We start from the raw sequence: 22,727 nt of genomic DNA on the forward strand, positions 1-22,727 counted from the left end.
ATCCCTGTAATAAACATCTGCAGAGCACCTAATGCATGTTGGATCCAAAGTCAGAAGCCCCCACATATGCGATTTCTTTTGATTTCCACAACTAGCCTCTGACAGAGGCATGTGATCCCAGTGGCTAGATGGAGAAACTGAGGCTCAGAAGAGCTTGTCATTTTTTTTTTTTTTTTAAAAGACGCAAGCAGCGTGGGGCAGAGTCAGTGTAGTCTGCTTTCTGCCTTCCACCACAGGCCCCTCTATCGGGCTGTGTGGAGAAATGGGCTCCAGTTCTTGCTGTGACCCTCGCTAGATGTGTGGCTTCAACAAGCTATCTGACCTCTCCGAGTTTGTTTCTTCATCTGTTTAAGGGTTGACTTTTGGAGATTTGTCATGAAACAAAAAGAGATATTATATAAAAGTGTCTAAAATAGTGGCAGGCATGGCACAGGTTACAGTTGCTTTCTTCCTTCTGCTTCAAGATGATTTGGTTTTGTGAAGTTGACTGAGTCATCAATCTTACTCAGTTTGGGATCTTTAGGGCCTAGCAGAGAGCCGGGCATGGAGCAGACACTTAATAAATATTTGTTCAATGAATGGATACACAATGCTTATATCTACTGATGCCAACCATCTGGATACTCAAATGCTTCAACATGATGGGTTCTTGACTTTTCATCTAAATGTTGGATGTCATCTTAAAATATAAGCAGCTAAAATGACCTGAAACATAAATATGAACACAGGTCTCACTGATGCAGATTCCTTGGGGGGAATGTGTAAATCAGTGAAAGTCTGCATAGGGCTGTATTTAAGGAAAGTGATTTGTTATTTTCAAATAACTCCAGCTATGTCACCAGGTTTATTTGTTTACCATCCATCCACCCATTGATGTAATCAGTCAACAGTGGCCTAGAGGGGCTCTTTGGGTCTCCTTTAATAAATAAAGAAGAAAGATTATCTGGAGCATGTTGGTTATTTGTAGATACATAGAAGCAGCTCAACTGCTTATGGGAGCTTGGAAACAGTTCATGTTCAAGTGTTTTGGACATTCCCCCAATATTCTGCATACACTGTTTCTGTGCCTTGTCTCTGAAGAATCTTTATGCTAATTTACGGTCATATTCTTTTCTGCTAAGGGGGTGGGAATGCAGAGAGCTTCTGTCTGTTGCCTCTGAATGTGTGCAGTGCATGTGAAGAGAAAGAGCCAACACAGGCTAGATTCCCTAGGGAGAATCTCATTCTTGATATTGAAAACAACTTACTGGACTTACAGGAGTGAAAATCCTATGAACTGGATGAGGCTGCGCTATTATTCTTGGGATGAAAGATGGATGGAAAGACTCCTTTTATAGAAATTATTTTTGATGACTCAGGAACACTGTGATACCTTCAGGTCTACCGAAATGTACATGGCTATTTATCTCTATACTAAAATGACTCCAGGTTTCTATGCTTTTGGGATTCCTATTTGTGCTTTTGTTGCTATCTTGTGTCTTTCAGCTACCCTCACTTTTTTGATTCCCAGTATGCCTATCACTAGCAGTTCAGTATCTTTCTTCTAATTTGTTGCCTGCTTCCAATATTCCAGGGACTAAACAAAAGAAGTAATAATAACAACAAGAAAAATTCGGAAGGGTAAGTCTGTTAGAGCTGTTTGTGAAGCAAGAATGAAAAGAATCCAAATGAGTCTGAAAGGCCTTTCTGTGACTGCTGGGCATGAACTTTGGAACCCGGACATTGTGAGGTCTACAGTGGCTGTTTGGGGGTCTTTTCCACTTCCCTGTCCTTGACTGTCAGCTGGAGAGGTGATTTCAGGATTGGTGAGACACTACTGCACATATGTCTTACCATGGCAACCTCAAGGCATTCCTCTGAGGCCAGGATGTGGTTTCATTTCTCAGGGGAGTAGACTGAGGGGGAAACAGAAAAGTGTGAGGATGGCTCTCCATGAGGCATGGCCCTCAGGATCATGCTAAATGAAATGACATGTTGGTGTGTTTATCTGCAAACAGCCACATTGACTACTCACTTATTACAATTTTGAAGCTTATTAAAACAAAAAATACAGAGTCTTGCTGTGTTGCCCAGGCTGGAGTGCAGGGGCATGATCTCAGCTCACTACAACCTCCGCCTCCTGGGTTCAAGCAATTCTCGGAACTCCGGGTGTGGTGGCACATGCTGGGATTACAGGCGTGTGCCACCATACCCAGCTAGTTTTTGTATTTCTAATAGAGACAGAGTTTCACCACATTGGCCAGGCTGGTCTTGAACTCCTGAGCTCAAGTGATCTGCCTGCCTTGGCCTTCCAAAGTGCTGGGATTAAAGGCATGAGCCACTGTGCCTGGCCTGAAGCTGATTTTTTAATAGTTTGATCAGAGCTGCTTATTTCTTGACCTCTTTCAGATACCTTCTGGAAAATTCTGGTGTCAGAGAAGGAGCACTCAGGAATCAGGAGTCAAGCGTTGCAAACTAGGCTGGGTGCGGTGGCTCAAGTGTATATTCCCAGTAGTTTGGGAGGCCAAGGCGAGAAGATCCCTTGGGGACCAGGCCAGGAGTTCAATACCAGCCCGGGCAACATAGTGAGACTATGTCTCTTAAAAAAAAAAAAAAAAATTAGCTAAGCATGTACCTGTAGTCCCAGCTACTTGGGAGGCTGAGGTGGGAGGATCACTTGAGCACAGGAGTTAGAGGTTACAGTGAGCTATCATTGCATTACTGCACTCTGGCCTGAATGACAGAGTGAGACCCTTTCCCAAAAAACAAGAAGCAAAGAGTTGCAGACTAGATCTTGTTCTGTGAGGTTGCTTAACCGCTCTGAATTTCAGTTATAAAATGTGAGGGCATTGGTTAAACCTGCCCTTTGCTAGGATCCGTCTAATAACACCCTATATATCTTTGATTTTCTGTGAGCTCTGCAGAGCTGACCATCTCCAAGACTGGGGGAAAGTGGTTGTATAAGGGCAGCTTCTTACACGGAATGGCTGGGGAGCAGGGCTGTTCCCAGAGAGGTGATGGGCATTTATATAGTTTTTTCGGCATCACAGACACAGGATAAGCTTACACTAGCAACCACCTACACCCTCCCTTGGCATGAGCCTGAAGTCTGGGAGGACCTGGATGGGTGGCAGGCGGCATCAGCTCTTCACGTCCATCCTTGGTTTCCCTTGGATCCCTCTCCATCACTGTCTTTATCCACCTCAGCCTCCCCCAGCTGGAGCCACAGGCAGCCCTGTCCCATTCCGGAGCCAGTTCTGACCAAGGCAGGAAATGGATGTGGAGCCTCCGCCTGCCACTGGAGGGAGGAGGGGGCTGGAATTAGGTCTCATGTTTTCAATCAGCAACAATCGCGCCTCGGTTAAACCTCAGAGGCGACGGTGGTAGCACCACTGAAAGCCTACATTAAGTCGTTTCCTCAGATGTGGGATCCAGAGGCTTAGGCACGACTCACAGGCTCCTGGGTGCCTTTCTCCTGCGCTCAAGTCTCCTTTCCTCAAATCCAAATGAGGACTGGGTGTGTCAGAGGCAGTCTGGCTGCCTGGGCAGCTCCTGAGTTCCAGAATTTCCTAATCTTCCTTACCCCCAGTGGCATCTGCAGCAATTCCGAAGTCCATAATCTGACCATAGTATTGTCTGGCATTCCAGACCCTTCCTTGAGGCTCATTTGGAGGCTGGGTGCCCCTGGGACAGTGCAGCCTTCCTTCTGACTGCTGGGGATAAATAGCTCAGGGTCCTACCCCAGGCCTGGACTCTGCTGGCATCTCTTCTTATCTCGGGGGTCATCTGTCAGTTAAGAACTACCCTGAGGAGTGGCCTCCAAAGATGGAACCATTAGCTCAGAGGCGCAACATACTTGGTTCCATAAGCCTGCCTCTTTTATGGCCCTAGGAAAGCAAGAGCAGATCAATACATGCTTTTTGAAAGAATCTCAGAGTTTGTGGCAGAACCATTCTGAGATGCGATTAGGACTTGGGACACACAGGTCTTCCTAAACTCTTCTTGAAGGACATTGATTGACCTGAACTGTAACTAATACTTGCTAAGCCAGAATCTTGGAAAAGGTAATATGAGGAAGGTTGTAGTGATAGGAGCTTTTGGTGTCTGAGGAGCAGAACTGAAAATGGAGAAGCCAAGGAGGGTAGAGAATTGGTCAGGGTGTCTGCCTAGAGGCAAGTAGACGCTGACTCTAGACAACAGGTGCTGGGCCTCAGACAGTGGGGGAACAGTGTGTGCTGGGATTGGCCCTCGGAGCATGCAGCGCCCAGGCTCAGGTTTGGTGCTCCTAAGCACAGCCCTGAACCACTGCTGGCCGTGGGGCATTCCTCTACCTCCAGGCTTCACTGTGGCTCTGCTCTGAATTTGCTATTTGACAAGGAGAGCCAGGAAGAGCAGTTGCCTCCCTTCCTCTGCCTGCGCCAACCCCATCAGCAGCCTGTGGTCAGAGGTGCCCTCCTACCCCCATTTCCATGGGTGCCCATGGGAGCAGCATTGGAGGGCAAATCCAGGAGGCCTCTCCCCACCCGGTGCCTCCATCACCCCCAGGGCTGCCTGGCCAGGCTATCTTGCTCACTTTCAGGAAAGGGATCACAGGGAAAGGAACCTCCAGAACCCTAGAAGAGAGACCTCAATGCCATGAGGAAGAGTCTGGGGCAGGGGGGACGGTGGAGGGTAGGGGAGGGAGTGAAGCCCACTTGAGCTTTTGAAAATCTTCCTCCCTTTGAGTCTTCCCCAGCCCTAAGGCTGTTGGTGGGGCATCAGCGACCCCTGCTGGCCACCACATCTGGGATTTCCTCTGCCCTCCAGACCTCCATAGCTTTCCCCTCTGCTTTCAAGCCTCCCCTTCTTCCCAGGTTGAGGATTCTCTTCTTCCCAGAGACCCCACTCCCCCTTCCCTACTAGCCTTGCCTGTCTGCCCCCAGTTTTCTTTTATCCTTTTCTTTTACATATTCCATTCCCTTTTTCTTCTGGCAGAACTCAGCTTCTGTCTTTTGGAGCCTCCCTGCAGAAAACCACCTGTAGGGAAGAGATGGATAAAGCAGTGATAAGGCACCTGGTAAAGCGTAACACACAGGAATGTCCAGGGGCTCATCTGGGCTGGAACAATAGATCCCTTTAAATGTGCTATCTGTCCCTCATATTTCTTCAATTTCACTCCAAGCCGAAACAACTACAGTTTATTATTTTATTATTATTTTGAGATGGAGTCTCACTCTGTCATCCAGGCTGGAGTGCAGTGGTGTGATCTCGGATCACTGCAACCCCCACCTTCCGAGTTCAAGCAGTTCTCCCTGCCCCAGCCTCCTGAGTAGCTGGGATTACAGGTGCCCACCACCACACCCGGCTAATTTTTGTATTTTTAGTAGAGATGGGGTTTCGCCATGTTGGCCTGGCTGGTCTTGAACTCCTGACCTTAGGTGATCCGCCCGCCTTGGCCTCCCAAAGTGCTGGGATTCCAGGCGTGAGCCATCCTGCCTGGCCGAACTATGGTTTACTGAATGCTTATTCTGTGCCTGTCTGTGTAGGGGACATACTTTGTGCCTCACTTTGCTCCTGTCCAGAGGCACCAGTCTCATGTTGAGGCAGGAGAGGAATGGTTGTGGGAGGATGTGGGTGCAGTTGGATGTCCAGCTTGCCCTGCCCCGACCTCTCTATAACTCATGCTGGTCACAGTGATCAGGCTTTCTTTAGTCTCAGGGCACAAGATTCTCAAGCTTGGTCACCTCATTCCATAAAATAGATAAGAAGTAGCTGCCCAAGTGGAGTTCCCTCTCTTAGGCCTTTGTCAGTCTTGCTCTAGCCTTGGCCTCTGCAGTGTCCTGGCTTCTCATGGCTTGCCATGCAGATGCAGGGCATGCATGATGAGGGGTGTAGGTAGGGGATACACCCATCTCAGGAGGCCAGGACCAGAGTCCCCCGCCCACCTCAAAAGGGCCCCATGTAGGGGCTAAAGGCCGTGGTTAAGTCAGAGGATTTTTATTTTTCTTAAAAGGGAAAAAGCTAAGATACCCTAATAAAAATGAGGCTTATTCTAGAGAAGAAAGCTCTCAGCCTGAGCTCCAGTCCTAACACAGATAGGCACTCACTTCCTGGCCCAGGCCTTAATTTCCCTATTATATGGGAGCTAGGATACCCCCCAAAGGTCCTCCTTTTTTTTTTTTTTTTTTGCTCTGAAGTTCTGTGGTTCTATTTTTCTTGCTTTTGCATGGCCAGGCAGACTAGGACGCAGCTTTGATCTACCTTGCACCAGCTACCTCCCACCCACTCACGTGGATTCTAGGCTTTCATTTTTGCTGGAGTAATATTTTTCTAATGTTTATTTTTAAAAGTTCTGCATCTGTGGTGACCATCTCCCATTTGGAAAATTAACTACTTACAGATGTTGTGTGTGGCACAGCATTCTCCCAGGCAATGAAACCGCTGGGGTTTGGCTATCATTTCAAAAGTAAGAGGAGGGAAGGAAAGATGTATGTCTCTGATGTAGGTGGCAAAACTTCTTGACCTTCTGTAAAATCCCCAAATGTGATTTACTTTTAGAAATTGAAGACTGGAGAATTTCTTAAGCCTTGAGAGCCCAAGTGTTAAAAAACTCAAATGGAAATGGTCATATGTGGGATGTTTATGGTCATTTGTGGAATGTTTGCAGAGGGAAGGCACTAGCTGTGCAGCTGGGGCTGAGTGAACTCCTATGCTGTGCATAGAATACAGAGCTTAGCCCTCATCACCCCCATCCCCATGGTCAGCTGTGGCCAGTCAAGGCAGTGATTTATGTTGCTTTCCAGGATCTAGGTAAAGTGCATCCCAGCCTTGAGCAGAACCAGCAGATCCTTCTGACTCCAGGGTGCTGTGAAGACTCACTGGCTCTCTACCCTGTGTCATCCACCCGACCTTGACTTTCATTTTTAATTTCTGCCCTCCCTAGGAACTTGCACACGTCCTCCTCAAGACCTCCATCCCCAGGCATCACCCTTGCTCCTCTCCTCCCACACAACAGAAAATCATTCCAGGACTAAAAAGACATTTTGTGAGATCCCAGTGAACTCTCACACAGAGCTCATTTTTTTATTTTCTTATTGATTGGCCACCCCCAGCTTCCGCCTCCTCAACAGTTCTCAAATACAGGCTCAACTCGAGAGAAGGAGCCATAGCCAGCTCTTTGTGTGGATGTTGATGGTGTATATGTGTGTGGTGTGTGTGTATCTTCAGAGTGGGATTTGTCTATGTGGAGTGTACACATGTGCTGGTATTTGTGGCTGGGAGGAACCAACAGGACAAGAGCTCCTTTCCCCAGATGGGGCTTGCCCTGGCTGAGACATCTTTCTCGCCTGGATCTGGGACAGCTTCCTTTTTGCTACTGTTCCATTTCTCTCTCTGTTGATTTCTCCTGTATTTGTTTCTTTCTACCAGAAGGTTCCTGCAGCCTTTGTCCTGTGAGAATGACTAAGGATAAATAAAAATTTGAGTAGCAGAGGAACTCAGAGACTGTCTCTCAAGTCTAATGCATCTGACTGCTTTAAATGTGAGAAGACTGAGGCTCGTTCTGTGCAGTGCGTTTGAACAGAAAGTTCATGCTTGTTCCACATCAGCAGGTTTAAACATTGTGTTAATGTTTTGTATCTCTGGTAAGATTTTTTGAAAGAGACACTCAAAAAGTGGGGGGAGCATAAGTACTATTCATTATAGGCAGATGGATGAGGATTTAGAATGTGGAGATTTGGAAGACAAAACTCAAGCTAGACACAATTTGTTTTCAAGGGAGAAAAATTAGGCAAAAAGTTAATGTCACTTATTCAAGATTTTGTAGAATAAATACGGGAAAAATAAATTGAGTGTGTGGTAAATTTATGAATAGTGACAGTGTTTCCTCTTGGAATGTGATAACTATTAAAAAAAACTGCATGCAATAATAGCAATTCAGTAGGTGATATGATTTGGCTGTGTCCGCACCCAAATCTCAACTTGAATTGTATCTCCCAGAATTCCCACGTGTTGTGGGAGGGAGCCAGGGGAAGGTAATTGAATCATGGCGGCTGGTCTTTGCCCTGCTATTCTCCTTATAGTGAATAAGTCTTACCAGATCTGATGGGTTTATCAAGGGTTTCTGCTTTTGCGTTTTCCTCATTTTCTCTTGCGACTGCCATGTAAGAAGTGCCTTTTGCCTCTTGCCATGATTCTGAGGCCTCCCCAGCCATGTGGAACTATAAGTCCAATTAAACCTCTTTTTGTTCCCAGTTTTGCATATGTCTTTATCATCAGCATGAAAACGAACAAATACAGTAGGAAACATTGATAAGCTGTACTCTTAAATCTTCTTCTACATATATAACAAAGAGAAACAATTCTTTTTCAAAGAAATAACATGGAAATTGGTCAACCATGTCGATCATTTAAAAGAGGCATGTCTAGACTAAGTGGGAGGAAGAAGGGAAGAAGGAGATAGATGAAGGACAAAGTCCACTGATGGAAAATAATAGCATGTGGATTAGGGTTCCCTTTCAGTAACTGGACGAATATGGGGAAAACTTTGTTTGCATGTTAGCAAATCAGAGAATACATCTTTATCTAGTATTCTTTCATCTCAAAATAAATATCAAACAAAAGATCAATTTTTAGGCTCTAAATCTGGGACAAAGAGAAGGAAATGGATAATTGTTTTCTAAGTGATCACACAGAGAACCTTTTCTTATTGTGCAAGACTTATTGTGAAGACTTTGAAGGGCTCCTCTCAATTTGGCTATCATTTCAAAAGTAAGAGGAGGGAAGGAAAGATGTATGTCTTTGATGTAGGTGGCAAAACTTCTTGACCTTCTGTAAAATGCCCAAATGTGATTTACTTTTAGAAATTGAAGAGTGGAGAATTTCTTAAGGCTTGAGAGGCCAACTGTTAAAAAGCTCACATGGAAATGGTCATTTGTGGGATGTTTATGGTCATTTGTGGAATGTTTGCAGAGGGAAGGCACTAGCTGTGTGGCTGGGGCTGAGTGAACTCCTACGCTGCGCGTAGAATACAGAGCTTAGCCCTCATCACCCCCATACAAGGTTGAAACCACTGTAATCTTGATTGGGGAAACTGGTTAGACATAGCCTAAATTGTAATGTGCCCCATGTCTCTCAAAGATAATAGGACCCACAGTTTACGCAAATGCGTAGCTTCTCTTTCTTTTGGTCACCATCTGTTTTCTAGTTTATTTGTGCTTGGTCGACATGATGCCAAACAACTGGTTTGACTGGTTTTTGTTGCACTAAATGGATGAGACTGACCTATTTGACATCCTGTGGAGACAAATCCCAGCACTGGGGCCCAGGGCTTGCTGAGAGAACAAGGCTCCCTTTTCTTGAAGGCAAGTTTGAGTGTTACTGTACACTTCAGGTATTTTGATATTGTAGACCTGTAAGCATATGTTCTCAGTGGCTTCAGAGTAGGTCTGGAAAAAACAACAACCAGCCAAAGCAAACCTAGACTGGAGGCGCTAGAAACTGGGATTTAGTGACAGGTCCCAGGAGGCACACAGCTCTGAAGAAAAAGACATGTAGGTGCTGTAGGCTGTTAGACGATGCTGGTGTGGTCAATGCCAGCCCCTGGGTTGTGGGCAGCTGCTGCCCAGGGCAGGGGCCATGAGAAAAACCAGGTACCAGGCAAGGTGAGTGGCTGGCAGTCTCAGTCAGCTGGAGTGCCAGTCTATAGTGGGCATCCAGACATTGGTGGACCACATCAGGAATATACTGCCAGTTGACTTATACATGCAAATATGACTTTTTTTTTTTTTTTTTTGCATGACACGTTATAGGCCACTCTGGTAACTCTGAGTCCAGCTGCTGCTATTTGCTTGATGGTGGCTTTTGCAGTTGCTGCAATTCTGTGACAAGTTGGCCCAATATATATGCTAGTTACAAATGATATACTTTATTATGCAAAATTAAGACCTTTTATTATGCTCCCCACTTTCCCCAGTAAATTGGTTTGGAAAATTACCTATGATAAATATCATGTTCTAAGCCTAAAGAGAGAAGTATAACATTTTATTGTAAAATAAGATTGTTTCTAAATATGTAACCAAATGTCAAACAAATAATGAAAGGAGGCTGGACATAGTGGCTTACGCCTGTAATCCCAGCACTTTGGGAGGCCCAGAAATGGGAGGATTTCTTGAGTCCAGGAACTGGAGATCAGCCTGGGAAACATAATGAGAGCTTGTATCTACAAAAAATAAAATTAGCCGGGCATGGTGGGGTGCGCCTGTAGTTCCAGCTACTCAGGAGCCTGAAGTGGGAGGATTGCTTGAGTCTGGGAAGTCAAGGCTGCAGTGAGCTGAGAATGGTGCCACTGCACCCCAGCCTGGGTGACAGAATGAGACCCTGTCTCACAAAAGAAAAAAAAAAGGGTAGCTATGGAGTGTTAGTAGATCCCAGGTAGTAGTTTTTTTCTTTTTTTTTTTTTTTGAGACGGATTCTTGCTTACTCTGTCACCCGGGCGGGAGTGCAACGCCATGATCTCCGTTCACTGCAACCTCCGCCTCCCAGGTTCAAGGGATTCTCTGGTCTCAGCCTACTGAGTAGCTGGGATTATAGGCACACACCACCATGCCCAGCTAATTTTTGCATTTTTAGTGGAGATGGGGTTTCACCATGTTGGCCAGGATGGTCTCCATCTCTTGACCTCGTTATTTGCCCGCTTCGGCCTCCCAAAGTGCTGGGATTACAGGTGTGAGCTACCACGCCTGGCAGAGCCCAGGTAGTTTATGTCATTGCTTATATGACTCACAACAACGCTGTGTGGTATTCCCACTTTACAGAGGAGAAAGTTAAGGTTGAGAAAGGATACGGAACCTGACTTCAGGTCACACAGCTGGGTTCCGGGTCGGAATTCCAACCCAGGCAGTGGAGCAACAGGGTTCCATTTTTTAAGCTCTCTGCTACTCTGATTCTGAATATTAAAACAACAACACAGCATTGGATGAAGAGTCATCAGATCTGTAGCCTACCTGCTTGTCAGTCTGCCTGTGTTGCTTGGTCTGGCTCCATTTGGCCAAAATGCCAGAGCAGAACCTTGGTGCAGTGACAACCTCTTAATTGATATGGAAGGGTGAATATTCTTGAGGTAAAGTAAATAGGGCAGAGAGGCGCAGGCTGCAGATAGGGATGGGTAGGTAGGGTTTTCAAGTGGATACTCAGAGCCTCTGACTCCCAGGAGAGGTGTCTTGAAAAATGCTGTGTTAGGGCATGGAGGGATGAAGCCTAGGAAGGGGCTCTCTTGGGCAAGAGAAGAAAGTGCCTTTCTTGTCAAGGAGGTGAGGCCAGGGGCTAGGGCAGGAGGGCCCTAGAAGGCCCACTTGTGATGAGCGTGCAGAAAATGCCACTCAGGTGTGTGGCACTTCGCAATGGTGTGGAGTGACCTGCAACCCTAAACTTTTGCTCTCTAACACCATTCAGGCTCCAGCAAATGCTTCTCCATTTGTCCCGAGTGGTATGTCCTAGAAATGAAAGGTATCTGTGTTCCCATGTGAAGTATGTTTGTGGGCTGTGTTGCCACAGATATCAGATGACACTGATCCAAGTTCAGGGAGGATTTCAGTGCTAGAAACACAGGTAGGGAAAGAAAACTACCAATAAACTTTTGAAAACTCTCGTCTCAGGTAATATAAATGCTATAGATTCTTACTAAATATTTTCCAGAAGTGCTAAGTATCCCATTTCCTACTTTTCTCCAACTTCAAATTCTTGGTGCTGGAGTTATTCAGGAACCTGTGTGATATTTGCAACAAATGCATCCAAGTGCTGACGAATATTTGCAACACCAAACAACTGATGTTACTCTTAATTTGTATCTATGTACATCTCCATATAACATGTGTAAGGCATAGCATCCATTCTTTACTTCAGAAGACAACCAACCAGTTAGACTTTGGACGCTAGAATTGCAATGCTGTATTGCAATTTAAAATTAAAGGATGCATCTGTAATCCCAGGACTTTGGGAGGCCAAGGCAGGCGGATTGCTTGAGATCAGGAGTTGAAACCAGCCTGGCCATCATGGTGAAACCCTATCTTTACTAAAAAAAAAAAATACAAAAATTAGCCAGGCGTGGTGTCAGGTGCCTGTAATCCCAGCAACTGGGGAGGCTGAAGCAGGAGAATTGCTTGAACCTGGGAGGTGGAGGTTGCAGTGAGCGGAGATCATGCCACTGCATTCCAGCCTGGGTGACAGAGTGAGACTCCATCTCGAAAAAAAAGTGTGTTTTATTTTTATAAAAACATTGAATATGATCTAATTAAATTTCCAGGAAATTAAATTAAAATGTCACCATTATTTAAAATTTATATTCATTAATTATAATTTGTATCTGCCTTTTAATTTTCATAGATAATTTTAAGTATTAAAAGACTATTAAAATAAATTAAAAATATATTGTGATATAGTTTGGCTGTGTCTCCACCCAAATCTCATCTTGAATTCCCACATGTTGTGAAAGGGACCCTGTGGGAGGTTATTGAATCATGGGGCAAGTCTTTCCCGTGCTGTTCTCGTGATAGTGAATAAGTCTCATGAGATCTGATGGTTTTATAAAGAGGAGTTCCCCTGCACAAGCTCTCTCTTTTTGCCTGTTGCCATCCATAAGAAGTGACTTGTTCCTCCTTGCCTTCCACCATGATTGTGAGGCCTCCCCAGCCACGTGGAACTGTATGTCCATTAAACTTATTTTTCTTCCCGGACTTGGGTATGTCTTTAACAGCAGTGTGAAAATGGACTAATACATATATGTAAAAATTTTATGTATTTGATGAAATATATTTATATTGACAAATTTGAATCACATTTTAATCCTCTTTATTATTGAGAATGGATATAAGTCAAGATTGGGATAAAAAGATAAAATAGGGTGAAGTTCAGAAGCTGAAAAGAAACAAAATCAGTGAGGTAATCTGCTTAACACTGCAAACACTGGAGAAATAATAAAAGTGAGTAGGCATTTGTTGGACTAGCCCACAAAAAATCTTTACACAGGACCTTACAAATTGTTTACTTAATGTAGATCTAATTCGTGATCAAAACAATGAGAATGTAAAGGGGAATTATTCATATCAAATTCACAATTCAGAAGCCACAGATGGATGCAACTTGTGCCTGCCTGGGAGACACAAAGGAAGCTACATTCGTGAAATTAGCCCAATGGGAGGAGAAAGATGAAACTGAAACCTTGGGGGCTTTACTGTACCTGTGGGAGGCTGATTCAGGAAAATGGCCTTCTTTTTTTTTTTTTTTTTTTTTTGATGGAGTCTTGCTCAGTTACCCAGGCTGGAGTGTAGTGGTACAACCTCAACTCACTGCAACCTCCGCCTCCCAGGTTCAAGCGATTCTCCAGCCTCAGCCTCTTGAGTAGCTGGGATTACAGGCACGTGCCACCACGCCCAGCTAATTTTTGCATTTTTAGTAGAGATGGGATTTCACCATGTTGGCCAGACTGGTCTTGAACTCCTAGCCTCAAGTGATCCTCCTGCCTCAGCCTCCCAAAGTGCTGGGATTACAGGTGTAAGCCACCACACCCAACCAAAATGGCCTTCTTATAGCAGGAGACTGTGTCCTCAAAACACAGTCCCATCCAAGTGAATGGTTACAATTTTTGGATGAACATGATAGGACATCCAGTATTCCATTTTACACCAAAACTCTTCTAACTGGGAAAGACATCATAGAAACTGGCTTTTATATGCTAAGTTCAATACAAAATATTTTGTGAATTCTATACCAATTATCACCAATCTTGAAGATTAGCTTTGGTTAAATAATGTATTATGGCCAGAAGAGGAAAGCCCTGTGCACACACAAAAAGCACACAATCTATTGTTTGAGAAAAAAATGTTAATAAGCAGCAGACAATGAGTAGTAGTCAGCAAAGACAAGTAAACACCAATAAAGAACATCTGCCATAATATTCCTAAAAGAAACATGTTATTTAGCCAAACAAAATGATGCTTTTATAGCCTTAATAATACATTCTTTATGGAAAACAATGAAGTTTTCTGGGTTTTGTATGAATGACTTAAAAATTTGCTGCTAGGGTGATCAAACATGAAAGAGATTAAAAACACACACAAATGATCTCTATTGAGGATTGAGAATTAAAAGAGATTATTAAATTAAAGGATAATAAAATGATAACAATAACATTTAAAAAAGCAAATATTATTCAGTTCAACTAGCTAGCAGTGGTCAAAAGTCAAGTTGGGTGACTCACTTTTTTGTGTGTGTGTGAGACAGTCTTGCCATGTCGCTCAGGCTGGAGTGCAGTGGCACGATCTCAGCTCACTGCAGCCTCCACCTCCCGGGTTCAAGAAATTCTCCTGCCTCAGCCTCCCGAGTAGGTGGGATTACAGGCGTGTGCCACCATGCCCAGCTAATCTTTTTGTAGTTTAGTAAAGACGGGGTTGCATCATGTTGTCCAGGCTGGTCTCCAAATCCTGGCCTCAAGTGATCCTCCTGCCTCAGGGTCCCAAAGTGCTGGGATTATAGGCATGAGCCACTATGCCCAGCCTGAATGACTCACATTTATGATACTCATTGTTAAACTATCCAGAGAGGAAAACAAGGAACTCGAAATTAATAAGTATTTTATTGGTTTTACACTTCTGAAAAATGCAGCTTTTGTCTTAAAGACACAGCTTTAAATTTTAGCCATTGATTTAAAAGATTATTGAGGGTAAGCCTATGAAAATGATGTTAATAAGGTCATTAAAGAAAAAGGTACGCAATCCAGAATTCTGGTTGAAAATATAGAAGCATTCTTTGAACTGTAGTTTGAATTTTAACAAGGAAATGTCAGCTTTACCTGTGCTGATAGCAGTGGTATTCCTTGGAACAATTCAAGTATTATTTACATTGTTTTCTATATCTCTCTAAAGGTGGAACATGATGAAACACACACCAAATCTGACCTTACAACACGCTTGGATACACAATGGAAATTCTAATGAAACACTGTCAAAGCAATTAGATTTAATTAAGCAAGATATGAAATACATTAATAGAGCTAAGCAAAACCATAGAAAATCCTCAAAGAGCAAGTCTCAGTCTTTGGCAGAATGTGAAATTAATTTTAAATCTCATCATTCAGTTACTTGTTATGAACTACAGCTTGCTGTAAACAATGTTAACTGAAAAATAAAAAAAACAAAACCATGATCTCTTTAAGTTTTATTTCACTTTTAAATGGATTCTACAAATATATCTAAAGATTTAAAGAAAATTGTTATTCTAAATAAAAAAGATGCATGATAAATATGAAACAAAAGTAAAATTCCAGCAAAATACAAGGAAATTTGAACAACAAAACAAAAACATTTGCATGACTATGAAGGAGAAGGTTCACACATATGCAATCTGGAAACTGACTTCTACAGACTGTTTTGTGGCCATTCTAGATTAAGGTATTGTATTGATTGAAGAGCAATCTAAACAAACCAATATATTGGTATTTTTTTATTTGTAGTAATCCAGTCCAGAAAAAGTTAAAAGAACATATGGATTAGAGTATCAATCTAGATACTATTTTAAGAGAAGCCAAAAAAAACTATATAAATGATATGTTTTGGCTATGTCCCCACCCAAATCTCATCCTGAATTGTAATCCCCACATGTTGGGGGAGGGACCTGTGGGAGGTGATTGGATCATGGGGGCAGTTTCCCCCATGCTGTTCTCGTGATAGTGAGTGAGTTCTCATGAGACCTTTCTCTCTCTCTCCTGCTGCCTTGTGAAGAAGGTGCCTGCTTCCCCTTCCACTATTCCATACAATTCCACAATTGGAATTATAATAATTACAATTCCACTTCCATAATTGTAAGTTTCCTGAGGCCTCCCCAGCCATGCAGAACTGTGAGTCAATTAAAACTCTTTCCTTTATAAATTACCCGGTCTGGGGTAGTATCTTCACAGCAGTGTGAAAACAAACTAGTACAATAAGCAATAGTAATTTCTACCATGAAATTAAAATATTTGGCTACATTTCCAGTGATAACACTAATTAACCATAGATGGCCTCATTACAATGTTTGAGATTGGTTTGAAAATTATGGTTCATTTCCAATCTAAATATCATTTTAATAAATTTATTGACAATTCCAATGGCTACTAGATTAGCAGTGTTTCCCTTAAACGAAATTGCCAATTTGGCATGACTGTGAACAATTTTGATCATAGCAACATTATTAGTGATTCACTGAAATGAACAAGAAATATACATTTTATGAAATAAATTATACTAACTAATTACAGTTGACCCTTGAGAAACACAGGTTTGAACTGTGTGGGTCCACTTATATGTGAATTTTCTTCCACCACTTCCACCCCTGAGATAGCAAAACCAATCCCTCCTCTTCCTTTGCCTACTCATTGTGAAAATGACAAGCATGAAGACCCTTATGATGATCCACTCAGGGAATAGTAAATACATTTTTTCTTCTTTATGACTTCGATAAGATTTTCTTTTCTCTAGCTTACTGTATTGTGAGAATACAGTATATAATACGTATAACATACAAAATGTGTGTTAATTGACTGTTTATGTTGCCTGTAAGGCTCCCAGTCAATAGTAGGCTATTAGTAAAGTTTGGGGGAGCCAAAAGTTTTGGATTTTCAACTGTGTAGGGTGGGGAGGTGGTACCTCTAACCCTCTTGTTGTTCAAGGGCCAAGTGTAATTATAGTATACCTTTATTGTATTACCCACATAAACATCAGCGCATCAAGGTATGCAACCAGTTCTCTTTGATATTTTGCCAACTTTTAGTCATGTAAAAGCTTACTTTTGTACACATTTTTTCAATTTTTGTGTTACAAAAGTTGTATTTGTCAGAAAGGAGGAAATGACATACTGTATTTAACAATTTTTAGCTTAATCTATAACTTTTAAATATTTAGATATATGATATTTTGGGCTTAAATGCTGGGCTGACATCCAGGTGAAAGTGCATTCAGCTTTGAGGAAAAAATTTGGGAGCCCACACTTGGAGGGAAGATTAGGAAACAAATTTGAGGTTGAATTGAGAATTCTTCCACATCTGAAGACAATGCAAACCCAAAGCCCCTTCTGTTAAGATGGCAGTTCTCAACCTTGGTTACCCATTAGAATCACCTGGGAGGCTTTAAAGATGCTGATGCCCAGGCTCCCCACTCTGTAGAGCTTTTGATTTAGTGGTCTAGGTTGAGGCCTGAGCATCAGCACTTCAAAAAACTTCCCAGGGTTGGGCCGAGTGCAGTGGTGTTTACAACTAATTGATCACAACCAGCTATAGACTTCTTTGTTTCTTCTCTGTCTCCTTTGCTTCACTTGACTAGCCTTAAAAAACAACAACAAAAAAATCTTCCCAGGTGATTCTAATGTGCAGTCAGCCCTGAGACTAGCTGTCAGTAACTTGGATAGCAAACAGCATCCTGACAGGGTTGAAAGAACTTTGAAGCCAGGTCATGCCATGGCTAGATTGTGGTTACATTATGTCAGGTCTGGGTCAAACTAAGGTTGGCAAGATTGAAAGAGGCTGTCATTACAAAGAAAGAGCACGTAGGCCTTGGTTTCATCCCTTCAATTGTCATTTAATGTGCTTCTACAGTGTTTCCTGAACTGAGGGTACAGAAAGGAATAAAATATTAATTCCAAAAATGGGGAACAGATGTGTAAACAAAATCAATAAAGTATTACAAATATTATGGTAAAAGTGTATATGGGGCACAATAGAGGCACAACTCCATATAGGAAGGAAGGATAGGTGGAGGCAGTCTGAATCTTGAAAGATGTGGGGTTATCAGGGGGTGTTTGGGGCTGAAGACCAGGAGTTTATAGGGAGACTTCTTGAATTGGGCAGCACAGGAAACCCAGGTGTATCTGAGAGCAAGATGAGGCCCTTGGGAACAGACTCAGTAGAAAGAGGCAGGAACGTGGGAAGGTGTATTAGTCTGTTCTCACACTGCTAATGAAGACATACCTAAGACTGGGTAATTTATAAAGGAAAGAGGTTTAATGCACCCACAGTTTCACATGGCTGGGAAGGTCTCACAATCATGGTGGAAGGTGAAGGAAGAGCAAGGCACATCTTACATGGCAGCAGCCAAGAAGAATGTGTGTAGGGAACTACCCTTTATAAAACCAGCAGATCTTGTGAGACTTATTCACTAGCAGAACAGCATGGGAAAGACCCAGCCCCATGATTCAGTTACCTCCTACCAGGTCCCTTCCATGATATGTAGGAATTATGGGAGCTACGGTTAAAGATGAAATTTGGGTGCGGACACAACCAAATCATATCAGAAGGCATTGCTAGGATGAGTGGCCAACTTCTCTTTGGTCTGGAGCCAATTTTATATAGGCCTTGAGTGTGCTTTTTGAGAAACATCTCAGAGGATCTTCAAACTGGGTTTACAGCAGCACTTTTCAGGAGGTTTGATGGCATGGGAAGGGAATCTATTTCCAGATCCTTAACTTCCACATGTATTTTTCCTAAAATTTCCCTGCCCCAAAGCAGGTGCCAGAGCCATTGTCTCAGCAGCTTCAAGCTGTTTGTCCTTCCGCGATTATACTCTATGCTTTGCACAGGTCAGCAGTGCTCCTCCTCTTTCAGGATCTTCCTGTAATCTGCTACTCTGTGGTGCTATCTTGGAGGCACCAAATGAAAAGATGAGAAATACCAGTTTCAGTGATCTCCTTTACTGTTAATCAAGGAACCCAAGCCTGCCTTCTGGTTTTGTATCTTACACATGTTTCCTATTGTTGACTCCTAATCCTACTTAGAGTTAACATTTATCCGTTGCTAACCCCTCCACTCTGGCCACTAAGCAAAATGTGAAAGGCTTAACAACATAGCTTCATTAATCCTCCATTTTTGTTGTCCTGCATGTTACATCTACATCATTGAAAATGCCACCAGATGATATAATTTTTGTTTTCAACATTCATACTTACCATAAAGAACTTAAGAATTAAAAAAGTGCCTTCCATTATATATTACTTTAACACCACGGTAACCCTGTATTTTGTTAGATGGCCCCAGAGGCTATGATTCCCATAGTAAGCACAGGAAAATGATGCCCAGCCAAGAGAAATTAAGAGATTTGTTCTAGTCTCCTGCTTGTGAGTGCTGGAACTGGATCTTATACCCAGATATTTAAAGTCAGATTTCAAAATCCAATATTCTTTTCTACATACTAAATGACTTCTCTTGGAGTGGGCATGTGAGTTTGCTTTAGGAGGCAGCACAGAGAAGAACATGTTATTCTACTGAGTCTTGAAGGGAAAGAATCAGAATCCCCAAGTGTACTTGTAGGAAGTAAGGAGGGAGAACCACAAGGATGGGAGAACCGGTGTGATGACTGGAATCTGCGGGAATAACAAACTGGCTGCCCAGGGGAGGGGGCCTGGCTTGGGTCAGGGGACTCTGAGGCCCGAATAGGAAAACACCTGCACGTCCCCAGCCCAAGATCTGCTGTCAGGCACTGCCCTTACTTTATGTCTGTTGGTGGTAGTGGAGGCTGACAGGTGAGGGTCCCAGGGAAGCTTCTTTGACTCTCAACAGCAGCTCTTCATCAAGGGTCCTCAATATGCAAAATGGTCTGACTTTATTTTTCTGGGCCATCCTAGAAGAAAACCCTGACTTGGCAATGGGAAGGGGAAGGGAGGTTCTACAGGGGAGGAGGGCCTGGCCCAGCAGGAGTCTGAGCTGCAGGCTGAGCTGAGGGGCAGCAGAGAGCTGATGGGATGACGACTGCAATGGAATGAATCTCCACTGCAGCTGAATGAATGTTCCACATGTTTTGGGACATTTTCTATTTCCCACATGGCATCTCAGAAAATTTGGGGTGAGATGCACAAAAGCTGCAGGTATAGTACATGGCCCAAGTGTGAATCCCTGATCCATCACTTATTGTCTTGCGGTCCGAGGCAAGTTAATTGACCTCTCTAGGTCCCATTGCCTCATCTGTAAAATGGGGATGATAGAACTCACCTGGTGGGCTTCCTGTGACACTTGGTATGGGCACCTTCATCTTAGATTTTTCTAGACTGGCTGCTGCTGGAGGGCCAGGACTGTATCACCAGTGACTTGAGCAGTCTCAGACTTACTGCAAGTGCTGCTTGAGAAATGGCTGCTGACTACACATGACTATAGGGAATCAGTAGGTGTTTGTGGATTCTTGAGTCAGACAGGCCTGACTCAAATCCTAGCTTCACTACTCATTAATTGTGCAAGTCAGTTTCCTCCCACCTCCCTTACCTTGTCTGTAAAGTGGAGACAGCTGGAGAGCATGCCTTATAGGTTGCTGTGAAAATTAAAAGAGGAAATACATAAAAAATCATCAAGAAATCCCAGCGGCTATTACTGCAGATAGGTGTGAGGGAAAGCAAGAAATGAGGCGTCAGGCAGCCTGCATCCAAGTTCCTGATCTGATAAATCACCAGCCCTCTCATCTTGGACAAGTCACCTCCACTTCGTCTTTCTGAGCCTTGTTATCTTATCTGTCACACAAAGATGTTGAAGCTCTGTTGCCTCAGGACCATTGTAGAGTTTGGATGAGATAATATGTGGGAAAGTTTGACATGCATGAAGCGTTAGCCAAATGTAGAGAATTATTATAGTCGGACCCCGATGGCCTCAACCACCTCAGTCCTCTGTGGGATGTCAGAATCCTCAGGAAGGGGTCCCAAGAGTTCAAATTCCTTTCTTTTCCTGAAAATTTCTTTCCGCAAGAGTTTGCTGCCCTCTGGTGGGTGTTATTGCCATATTGCACAAACTTTTCCTGGAAAAGATTAAGCATCTTGCCTTTACGGGCTGGAGGCTATAGCACATCTGGGAGGATGAGCTATGAATAGGAGCGTTGGCCTATCTTCTAGCCCTCCGGGGGAGTAGTTCTTGGAGTGAGGCCTCTGATCAGCATCAGCATCACCTGGGTGTTTGATAGACGTGCACACACTCGGCCCTACAGCTGACCAATGAAGCAGAAACCCTAGGGGTGGGGCCCAGCAGTCTGTGCTTTAATGTGACCTCCAGGCTCTTGTGTGCAGAGGTTTGAGAATCACTGTTCTAGGGACTCCAGGACCTCAGAATTGGAAGGGAGGGGCTGGAGAAGAGCTGGGAAGGGCAGTGACTTTGATTGTGTGCAGTCATATAGCTATCTGGGGTGTGAAAAATATTAAAACTGCAGATTGAAAAGAATAGTAGAACTGGCTGGGTGCGGTGGCTTACGCCTATATTCCCAGGAATTTGGGAGGCCAAGGAGGGAGGATCACTTGAATTGCGGAGTTCAAGACTGGCCTGAGCAACATAGCAAGACCCTGCCTCTACAAAAAAACTAAAGAAAAATTAGCTAGGCAGGGTGGTGGCCACCTGTAATCCTAGTAACTTAGGAGGCTGAGGTGGGAGGATCACTAGAGCCCAGGAGTTTGAGGATGCAGTCAGCTATGATCGTGCCACTGCACTCCAGCCTGGGTGAAAGAGCGAGGCCCTATCTCAAGAAAGAAAAAAAGTCAGAATAAATACACAAATATCCTTCACTAGATTTACCAGTTGTCATCAGTTTGCCACATTTCATTAATCTCCTGTTTCCTACATTTCTTTTATGCTGATCCATTTCAAAGAAAGCTGTAGAAATCACAGCACTTCACTCTCACATATTTAGCAGCATTTTGTAAAAGTAAGAAACTTCTATATGGCCACAACATTATCATTACAACTAAGAAAATTAGTAATTTTATAGTTAATTTACATTCTATATTCAAATTTCTCCAACTTGCTCCAAAATATTTTTTATATTTGCATGTGTTTTAAATCCAAGATCTAATTCAAATTTATGCATTGTATTATGTCTTGTTTTATGTCTTTTTTTAGTACCTTTTAATCTAAAACAGCCCATTGTCCTTGACTTTTCTTTTCCTTTTTTTTTTTTTCTTGAGACAGGATCTCACTCTGTTGCCCAGGCTGGAGTGCAGTGGCATGATCTTGGCTCACTGCAACCTCTGCCTCCCGGGTTCAAGTGATTCTCCTGCTTTAGCCTCTCTAGTAGCTCGGATTACAGGCACCTGCCACCACGCCTGGCTAATTTTTGTATTTTTAGTAGAGATAGGGTTTCATCATGTTGGCCAGGCTGGTCTCCAACTCCTGACCTCAGGTGATCTGCCCGTCTCGGCCTCCCAAAGTGCTAGGATTACAGGCGTCAGCCACTGCACCTGGCCAAATTTCTTTTTTTTCTTTTCTTTTCTTTCTTCTTTTTCTTTCTTTCTTTCTTTCTTTCTTTCTTTCTTTCTTTCTTTCTTTCTTTCTTTCTTTCTTTCTTTTTAAATGATACTGACTTTTTAAAAGAATTCAGGCCTGTCGTGTTATAGAATGTCCCACAGCTGGATTTGTCAGATTGCATTCTCATGGTTGGATTCAGGTTAGACATTTTTATCAAGAATGCTTTATTGGTGATGTTGTATGCTTCTTATTGTATCAGGAGGTCAGGTTATGTTGCTGTGAATCTGAATGACCTGGGGAGCTTTTTTCAGACACAAGTTCTTTGGCTACGCACCTGGAGTTTCAGTTTCCTTGGTCTGGGATGTGCTCCGCACATTCACATTATTTGAAAGCGTCACAGGGATTCTGTGGTGTGGCCAGGGTTGAATCTCAGGAGAGGAAAGCCTTCCAGTCTCTCTTTCATGAATTTATCTTTCAACGCCTCCATCCCAAAGCAACAACAACTGGAGCAGTGCTACCATGTCCCTCTGCCCCTTGCTCA

The sequence above is a fragment of the Gorilla gorilla genome, chromosome 12 (genome assembly GCF_029281585.2).
Source record: "Gorilla gorilla gorilla isolate KB3781 chromosome 12, NHGRI_mGorGor1-v2.1_pri, whole genome shotgun sequence".
In the NCBI taxonomy this organism is placed as follows: domain Eukaryota; kingdom Metazoa; phylum Chordata; class Mammalia; order Primates; family Hominidae; genus Gorilla; species Gorilla gorilla.